Source organism: Salmo salar, chromosome ssa20, assembly GCF_905237065.1.
Source record: "Salmo salar chromosome ssa20, Ssal_v3.1, whole genome shotgun sequence".
NCBI lineage: Eukaryota > Metazoa > Chordata > Actinopteri > Salmoniformes > Salmonidae > Salmo > Salmo salar.
In genome coordinates, this window is record NC_059461.1 from 14,620,107 (window position 1) to 14,630,689 (window position 10,583).

The window sequence follows — 10,583 nt, forward strand, 5'->3', positions numbered from 1 at the left end:
TTTCGCTCTTCTATCTGTTAAAAGCAAAGCATTGTTTCTGTTGATAATTCTGGTTTTCCTGAGGAGGCTTGTACAGGTGACCTAAGAACCTTATGGATGTTGCACATGATCTATACTGGGGATTGAGTTGCCCACAGATTTGGAGCAGAGTGCTCACAATGACTCCCCGTGGCACAGGTGATACAGTTGACAGACGGACGTGTGAATATCATTATATTCATCGTTTGAATGTACAGTACTGGTGATGTACTGTAGCATCATTGTCTTTTTAAAATAATACAACATCAATAAAATAGTTCAAACAGTTCATTTATAGCACAGATGAAAGAAGTATAATCAGTGGGATGCCCTTGTCCCTGAGGAAAAGCTTAGAATCCCTTCTCTGTCAACAAAGTGCAGCTGGGTACAACTTCAGGTGCCTATGAAGTTCCATTTTCCTCAATGTTTTAACTGTATGTAAGGGAGACTGGTGGCAATCTGAACACATTTTACATTTTAGTCATTTAGCAGACGCTCTTATCCAGAGCGACTTACAGTAGTGGATGCATACATTTCATTAAAAAAAAATATATATTCTCCGTACTGGTCCCCTGTGGGAATCGAACCCACAATCCTGGCGTTGCAAACACCATGCTCTACCAACTGAGCCACACGGGACACCACACAAACACCACGCTCTACCAACTGAGCCACACGGGACACCTTGAATGTATCAAAACAGACACAAGCTGGAGTGATGAAACGCCCATAGTGCATGCCCATTTAGGTTATCTTCCTGCTTGAAAAGTTACAGCCAAATATCTCACTATTAGTTTTTTAGGGGTGAAAGTATTTTCCACCAGCTACATTCTTCTATACTGCCCTGAGCATTAATATCCAGTAATTCAAACTAGCAACATTTTCATCACTATATGTTGGCTAAACATTGACATGAATGACATGTCACTATTGTTGTCTCTTGCTAGGAGCATGAGGTTTTGTCATGGCTGCTGGGTTGGGGGCAATTGTAACACAGTGTTAACATGACCCTGAGCCAAGCAGTCAAATGGGCTCCTGAGTGGCGCAGCGGTCTAAGGCACTGCATATCAGTGCTAAAGGCATCACTACAGAACCTGGTTCGATTCCAGGCTGTATCACAACTGGCCGTGATTGGGAGTCCCATAGGGCGGCGCACAATTGACCCAGCGTCGTCTGGTTTAGGGTTTGGCCATACATTGTAAATAAGAACTTGTTCTTAACTGATCAGACTATTCAGATGTTTTGAGAGGAAGTGAATGCCCATGCAAAAACGAGTGTTACTGTAATTATTGATTACGTGCATATAAATATTTATTTCAGAATCATTACGTTTGTCTAAGATAATATGATCACATTTGACCCCAGCTACTTTTACAATAGCAGGGGAGAAATATAACGTCCTGGCTTTTCGGATTAACATCAATATTGTGATCCGACCGTCTTATGTCCAGACATAAATGATATGAGTGACTAGGAGACATATGCAAGTTAATTATATATAAAAATGACTGGCCTAGTTCAAGTGGTCTCTGAGCAATAGAGTACAATACAAAAACTGTTACAATTGCCCCCTGTCTCCCCTATTACAACATTAATTGTAGAAGGACCCCCAAATCTCTCATCTATTTCATGGAGTGGCTATATGGCTGTGTCCAATCTAAAAGTCTGGGGATTTTTGGTTTGTTTTAGTATCTATTTATTGTTTGTTTGGCACACAGAATGTTCCTGTAGACAAACAGGACTGATTCTACAATGATCTCCAATGCGCCAATGCTGCCAAAGTATGAGGGTGCCGCAACCTTGAGAAAATAATATATATGGAAATAGGAAATCTATAAAGCATCTCTCTTATTGTTCTCCCTGCAGTGTTGTATTTATGATTTTGCCTCCTCAGGATGAAAAATGTGTAAAGAATACCTTTTGTTTTTTGTTAGTTTTTTGGAAACAGTAATAATATTTATTGATCTTGGATTTCAAACGGATGGTTCTGAATTCGAAAAAAATGAAAAAGCTGTAAAATTCTTTAGCCTTGGGATTTTCAACTTTTGAATGTGCCTACAGCCAAGCATACCTGTGATTGCTTACCCCCCCCCCTCTATCCCAGCCCACCTCTACAATCTCCCCATAATCGCCCCGACGTCCCCCCTCACCTCCCCTTCCCACCCCACCTCTACCACATCCAATCTTTTGTGACTGCCGCTGTATGCCCTCTCCCTCACCCCTAATTCCAACCCCCTCCAGCCCAGGTACCATAGTGGATAATCTAATGTAACTGCTTTTTTTTGGGTCAATCTCAGGACTGAAATGTCTTTATTATGATGTAGATGGTTAATTTATTCTCTCTGTTCTGTAATATTGTTTGACATGAAGTAAATAAAGTGGATGATGACTTCTATGTCCATGACTCTGGTCGTTGTTCCCTCTCACAGGAAGCTTTGTTATGATATATTAATCTGATTTCACTGCAATGAACTCATTTGAATGAGTTGCAATCTCTCTCATCTGTCCTCTCACTCTCTTTTTTTTCTTTCTCTCTCTCTCTCTCTCTCTCTCTCTCTCTCTCTCTCTCTCTCTCTCTCTCTCTCTCTCTCTCTCTCTCTCTCTCTCTCTCTCTCTCTCTCTCTCTCTCTCTCTCTCTCTCCTTGCTAAACCTATTGGGTAAAGGACTTTCCCATCAGGTCCTAACTGATTACGGTAACCAAGGTAAGTTCATTAGTGGGAGGCCAAAGCTCCATGAACGACACTATGAGCACATGCTGTAGTGCCATATGCTGCCCTTTGCAATCCGCTTTGGTCTTTTCATCTGTTAGTGTGCAACTACATCTGAGGGACAGAATGTTGCTCTGTTTACAGGCAGGCAGCCTTTGGGCAACTTTGGTACTCGCTACTGCTTCTCTTTCTGTTATGTCCATGGTTTGATCATTTCTGTTGCATAATTAACCTTGGTGCCCCACATGAGGAGAAAAGCCTTGTAGTGCTTTAAGCTGAAAAGGGGGAAGCGAGAAAGTAGTAGTATTATATAGTAGTACTGCAGTGATGGAAAAAGTACTCAATTGTCATACTTGCGTAAAAGTAAAGATACCATAATATAAAATATTTAAAACCAAGTAAAAGTGAAAGTCGCCCAGTAGAATCCTACTTGAGTGAAAGTCTAAAAGTATTTGGTTTTAAATATACTTAAGTATCAAAAGTAAATGTAATTGCTAAAATATACTTAAGTGTAAAAAGTAAAAGTAAAAGTATAAATCATTTCAAATTCCTTGTATTAAGCAAACCATATGGCACCATTTTCTTATTTTTTAAAGAAGAAAATGCCATGCTAACGCAGTTTTTTGGCCACTAGAGGACTCCATACAACTCCATGGCCAGGACATAGGTTTGGTTACAGTGGGTTTCAATTATAAATCTATCCTAATATGACTTGGATTTAAAGGGTAAGTGCCTAGACTGGTACAAGAAATATGGTGGAGGGAATCTCTCTTGCACTGACTCACCCAATGGTGGGCAGCTCAGTGGCTGCTGATGGCCGATGTGCTGATTGTGCTCGTGCCAAAAGCCGACATCTATCACTCTTGTTTTACTTTGTAAAACAATATGCACTCAATAGGCCTATTTGGATGTTGAGCAAATATTTTGGTCATCTACAGCAGAGAGATTAGTCGTCTCTTCTCAGCAGGAGCCATTTGCTTTCCAACCTGTGTTTTCCCAATTGTATTTGCAACATCCCCTGATAAATAAAAAAATATATATATCCCCCTATATGCTACACAATCCACAGCTAGACAATTTTTTAAAGAAGCTATTGATCCTTTGTGGCTAAAGTGTAGGCCTACTCATGGAGTAGTGAGTAGGCTATTCTGAATGATTTAATTTCTTCTGAACAAACAGCAGTAATTTTATAACTTCTGAGAAATATATTTCAATGAATCAGGGGTGCTGCAGCCCCACCGGCACGATGATTCTATAAGGAAATAAATGACTAAGTGCTGCTGCACATATGCTATCGGCCAATCAGACCGAATATTGATGATGATGTAAATCAAGTGTTATCAAGTGTTAATCAAATGTTATTCTGATGTGGTAGTACTGTCGATATTTAAACGAGGTAGCTTGCTACACACACTCGACAGTAACCAATACAGGGCGGGTGCAATCTCTGTACAGGGCAGACTGGGAAAAGGCATAACCAGGCACATGTGAGCTCTGTAGGCTACAGAGCAGACCAACAAATGGGGCAGGGGTAACGTAGCAGGCGTAAAAGAAACACATGAAACTAGATCCCCCCTACATACTGACCTTGATTTATTTGATTTGATTTTTTAATTGCGGGAGGTCCTATTCTGCGCTCTTCAACCAATCCAATGACTGTGGCAAGTAGGATAGGGCAAAGAGGCAGTTGCTTGAGCACAGGTAGACCCTTATCTGTGCACGTGCAGGAGAGCAGCGCATTACACTTTACTTTATAGATGATGTACGCTTGAGCTGACGTGCAATGTTTACCGTGAAATATGATATCCGCAAATGTTGAGGAAAACGCCTTTAAAAGGCGCATTGCATTGTCAGCTGTCCAGTCCGCTGCTCTATAACGCACCTTGGACTGAATCCCGGCCTCAAACTACAAGCACTCCGTTTAAATGTTTAATGACACTGTCACCTTTAACCCCAGAAAGTTGAGCTGTGGTTGGGTTTTTTTCCATTCCGTTCTCCCCACCACCACTACACTCCACCCACCCAGTTAAACCCTCTGATAAGCTCCCAGGCTGATGAGGCAGGCGCCTTCACCAGAGCCTGTGGATATGGGAGACTCACTGCACACTGATTTCATGCACAATGATTTCATGCACGCTCACTCACACAGTAAAGAGGGGATCTGTAAAGCAGAAATGCTTCTCTTATTAGCAAAACTCATCCACCAGCACGCCGCATTGAGTCCCTGGCAATTTCACAAGAAATCAGGAGGACAGATGCCCATGGCATGGGCCTCCAGTGGGTTGCCGTAGCTCTGCTGTCACCATAACATCAACCTGCTATTGAGGCTGGGTTTACACAGGCAACCCAATTCTGATAGTTTTTCACTAATTGGTTTTTTGAACAATCAGATCAGCTCTGAAAAAGATCTGATGTGATTACTCAAAAGGCCAATTAATAGGAAAAATATCAGAATTGGGCTGGCTGTGTAAACGCAGCCATAGACACTCAATTCTAGTTCAGGGCCCGGTTTCTCAAAAACATCTTAAGGCTAAGTTCATCGTTAAAATAGGGGAGCAGGTTCAGAGCTTCAAGTTCCTTGGTGTCCACATCACTATTTCCTTATATTAAGCAAATCAGACAGCACCATTTTCTAGTTTTTTATTTATTTACGGATAGCCAGAGGCACACTCCAACACTCAGGAGGACAGATACCCATAGCATGGGCCTCCAGTGGGTTGCTCAACTATTTTAACAATGAACTTAGCCTTAAGATGCTTTTGAGAAACCGGGCCCTGAATTAGAATTGAGTGTCTATGGCTGCGTTTACACAGCCAGCCCAATTCTGACATAATTTACAAACTAAGTATTTGTGTTTAGTGAGAGCGAGATCAGAGGAAGTAGGGATGATATGGGATGTTCTCTTGATAAGTGTGTGAATTGGACCATTTTCCTCGCCTGCTAAGCATTCAAAATGTAACTAGTACTTTTGGCTGTCAGGGAAAATGTATGGAGTAAAAAAGAACATTACATTATTTTGGAATGTAGTCAAGTAAAAGTTGTCCAAAATATACAGTGGGGGAAAAAAGTATTTGATCCCCTGCTGATTTTGTACGTTTGCCCACTGACAAAGAAAGGATCAGTCTATAATTTTAATGGTAGGTTTATTTGAACAGTGAGAGACAGAATAACAACAAAAATATCCAGAAAAACGCATGTCAAAAATGTTATAAATTGATTTGCATTTTAATAAGGGAAATAAGTATTTCACCCCCTCTCAATCAGAAAGATTTCTGGCTCCCAGGTGTCTTTTATACAGGTAACGAGCTGAGATTAGGAGCACACTCTTAAAGGGAGTGCTCCTAATCTCAGTTTGTTACCTGTATAAAAGACACCTGTCCACAGAAGCAATCAATCAATCAGATTCCAAACTCTCCACCATCGCCAAGACCAAAGAGCTCTCCAAGGATGTCAGGGACAAGATTGTAGACCTACACAAGGCTGGAATGGGCTACAAGACCATCGCCAAGCAACTTGGTGAGAAGGTGACAACATTTGGTGCGATTATTCGCAAATGGAAGAAACACAAAAGAACTGTCAATCTCCCTCAGCCTGGGGCTCCATGCAAGATCTCACCTTGTGGAGTTGCAATGATCCTGAGAACGGTGAGGAATCAGCCAAGAACTACACGGGAGGATCTTGTCAATGATCTCAAGGCAGCTGAGACCATAGTCACCAAGAAAACAATTGGTAACACACTACGCCGTGAAGGACTGAAATCCTGCAGCGCCCGCAAGGTCCCCCTGCTCAAGAATACATATACATGCCTGTCTGAAGTTTGCCAATGAACATCTGAATGACTCAGAGGACAACTGGTGAAAGTGTTATGGTCAGATGAGACCAAAATGGAGCTCTTTGGCATCAACTCAACTCGCCGTGTTTGGAGGGAGGAATGCTGCCTATGACCCCAAGAACACCATCTCCACCGTCAAACATGGAGGTGGAAACATTATGCTTTGGGGGTGTTTTTATGCTAAGGGGACAGGACAACTTCACCGCATCATTTGACGGGGCCATGTACTGTAAAATCTTGGGTGAGAACCTCCTTCCCTCAGCCAGGGCATTGAAAATGGGTCGTGGATGGGTATTCCAGCATGACAATGACCCAAAACACACGGCCAAGGCAACAAAGTAGTGGCTCAAGAAGAAGCACATTAAGGTCCTGGAGTGGCCTAACCAGTCTCCAGACCTTAATCCCATAGAAAATCTGTGGAGGGAGCTGAAGGGTCGAGTTGCCAAACGTCAGCTTCAAAACCTTAATGACTTGGAGAAGATCTGCGAAGAGGAGTGGGACAAAATCCCTCCTGAGATGTGTGCAAACCTGGTGGCCAACTACAAGAAACGTCTGACCTCTGTGATTGCCAACAAGTGTTTTGCCACCAAGTACTAAGTCATGTTTTGCAGAGGGGTCAAATACTTATTTCCCTCATTAAAATGCAAATCATTTTATAACATTTTTGACATGCGTTTTTCTGGATTTTTTTGTTGTTATTCTGTCTCTCACTGTTCAAATAAACCTACTATTAAAATTATAGACTGATCATTTCTTTGTAAGTGGGCAAACGTACAAAATCAGCAGGGGATCAAATACTTTTTTCCCCCACTGTAAATAGTAAAGTACAGATACCCCCAAAAAACGACTTAAGTAGTACTTTGAAGTATTTTGTACTTAAGTACTTTACACCACTGGTAGTGAGCTGTTAGTAGCCCATATGCCTTTTAGTAGCCCAAGTCCCTTTCCCCCTCATAACTTTGCTTACTGTTCTGACTTGGTGGTGCACATATAGCCTGTTTTAGAGAAATGTCATCATCGAATATTGTAAGAGCTTGTCATACAGTTCTGACTTGGTGTACAGGGAGAATACTGTAAGAATGGCCAATGTTCTGAATTCTGTCGCTGAACAAATAGTTATACTGACTATACTGACTAGGATTCACTCCAAAAGTGCTGAACAAATAGTTATACTGACTATGTCCGTCTTAGCTCGCTCATTAATGTCTCAATCGAAATTACGGATTGCCTCTTACCCGCTCATCGTTCCCTTATGCCATAGTTTGTACATCTCAATTGTCAGTAGAACCCACAATCTCCCCCGATTGCTCAGTTTGGCCAAGTGGCCAGCTCTAGGAAGAGTCTTGGTGGTTCCAAACTTCTTCCATTTAAGAATGATGGAGGCCACTGTGTTCTTGGGGACCTTCAATGCTGCAGAAATGTTTTGGTACCCTTCCCCAGATCTGTGCCTCAACACAATCCTGTCTCGGAGCTCTACGGACAATTCCCTTGACCTCATGGCTTGGTTTTTGCTCTGACATGCACTGTCAACTGTGGGACCTTATATAGACAGGTGTGTGGCTTTCCAAATCATGTCCAAGCAATTGAATTTACCACAGGTGGACTCCAATCATGTTGTAGAAACATCTCAAGGATGATCAATGGAAACAGGATGCACCGGAGATACATTTCGAGTCTCATAGCAAAGGGTCTGAATACTAATGTAAATAAGATATTTCTGTTTTAAAACATTTTTAAATTTGCAAAAATGTTAAAAAACCTGTTTTCGCTATGTCGTTATTGGGTATTGTGTGTAGATTGCAAAAAAAAGATATTGAATCCATTTTAGAATAAGTCTGTAACATAACAAAATGTGGAAAAAGTTACAAGGTACTGTAATAATGTGCACACTAATTAAGCAGGTCACTGTTTGCCTGTCCTCATTTTTTTCCTATGACAACCGAGAAATGCAGAGCAGGAGCAACTAGGGAATAATTTGTAATGTGATCACCAACATCCTGGGATTGAGGATGGACGGAATGAAAGATTTGGGACAAGGAAATCGGGAAACGTGAGCGCATCCAAGTAGTTAAGATTTTAGAAGTCATGTAGTGTACGCCCAGCATTAAAAAGTTGGCACATAGATAACAATGCATCTTGTATGATCATCGTAATGCTTAAATTACATTGCAACTGGAAAACGAGGCCCTGGTCCCTATTCCCAACTCCCCCAATGGCTATATTCATTCAGAAATGTCCCACCCGGGTGAGGTATTTCACAGGTGCATATGAAAAGCTTTTTAGGGAATTACTTCAAAGGAAAGCCTAATTACGTTTGGCAGAATAAAATGTCTGAGGGGCAATGAGTGATTCTGAGATAAACATGTGTCAGCATGCCTCTTATTCTCGTTTCTGTAGTCTATAATCTATCTTCCCACTGGGCAAAAACTGTTTGAATCAAAGTTGTTTCCTTCTAAATCAATGTGCAAAACTGATTGGATTTGCAAAAAGTCTTAAAGAAAATGTTATATTTTCCACCAAACTTTTAACCTAAATCCTATGACAAAGTGGAAATGTTGGTTGATTTCACACTGAATTCACGTTATTTGACAACTCAACCAAACGTAAATCAAAACTAGACATTTAACTGACGTCTGTGCCCAGTGGGTTTCAATGGTTTCTGGACTCTACCATCCATCATCTTTTAACGGTTATGAGGAATGTGGTAAATATGTTAGTTGGGGTTCATTCCATTGATGAAAGACTTACAGTTCCCGTCAGCGCCACATTCTGATCCATGAGGATCAGTGTCTGTGGATATGTTGTTTTAAAGCTGAGTTGGTTCATGCGTTTAAAGTACAGCCAGAATGTCGATATCTTTCATTTACCATTGAGTGTCTTTTTAAAAAACAAAACAAAAGTGAATGTGTGGAAATATCTGACTGATATTCAATATTGTAAAAGTAATCAACAACCTTAGCAATCGGCTGGGCCAACCTGGTCTAAGAGCATTTTGTATTATTCTGTACGTAAATCCGCACACTCCGTTTCGTATAATACGTTACATTTTGTATGGTATGTATTAATTAATAATGATATGTTATGAATTATAATTCTCAGGGATCCTGAGTGTAACAGCGGTCTAAGGCACTGCATCTCAGTGCTAGAGGTGTCACTACAGACCCGGGTTTGATCCTGGCTGTGTCACAACTGGCCGTGATTGGGAGTCCCATAGGGCGGCGCACAATTGGCCCAGCGTCATCTGGATTAGGGGAGGGTTTGGCTGGGGTAGTCTGTCATTGTAAATAAGAATTTGTTCTTAACTGCTAGTTAAACTAGTTAAACTTAACTTGCCTAGTTAAATAACATTTATTTTATGAATTTGCAAAACATACAATATGTTACAAATTTTCAAAATGTATGATATGTCATGAATTCTATCTAGGCTAGGGGTTAAGGTTAGGGTTAAGTTTAGGAGTTAGGTTTAGGGGAAGGGTTAGCTAAAAGGATTAAGGTTAGGCTTAGAGGAAGGGTTAGCTAACATGCTAAGTAGTTGCAAAGTAGCTAAAAAGTAGTAAGTAGTTGAAAAGTTGCTAATTAGCTAAAATGCTAATGTTGTCCGTGAAGAGAATCAATGTTCACGTTATATGCTCACCCATCCACCCCCGACCAACCACCCTACTTTCATTTTTTGTCTTTAGTAACCATCTGTCTTACGTAACCATTCCAAACAAAACATATCATAGTAATTTGAGTGTCTCGGATTTACGTACAGAATAATACGAAATGCTTGAGACCAGGGTGACTGGGCAGGACACTTGATCCAAGTTGGATGCTGTCTATATCTTAATGTAGGCACACTGAAATAAAAGAAAAGCTGCAGTCAGTGAGAAAAGTAAGCATGAGTGGATTGAGCAAGACTGAAGTCCAAACATCATCAGACTCATCAGGCTCTACTTCTAATGGCCTAATTGGCTGGGTGACAATATTTGGACAAGGTGTGCTCCCAAAGATACAGCTCAGGCTATCTATTTCTGATATATTT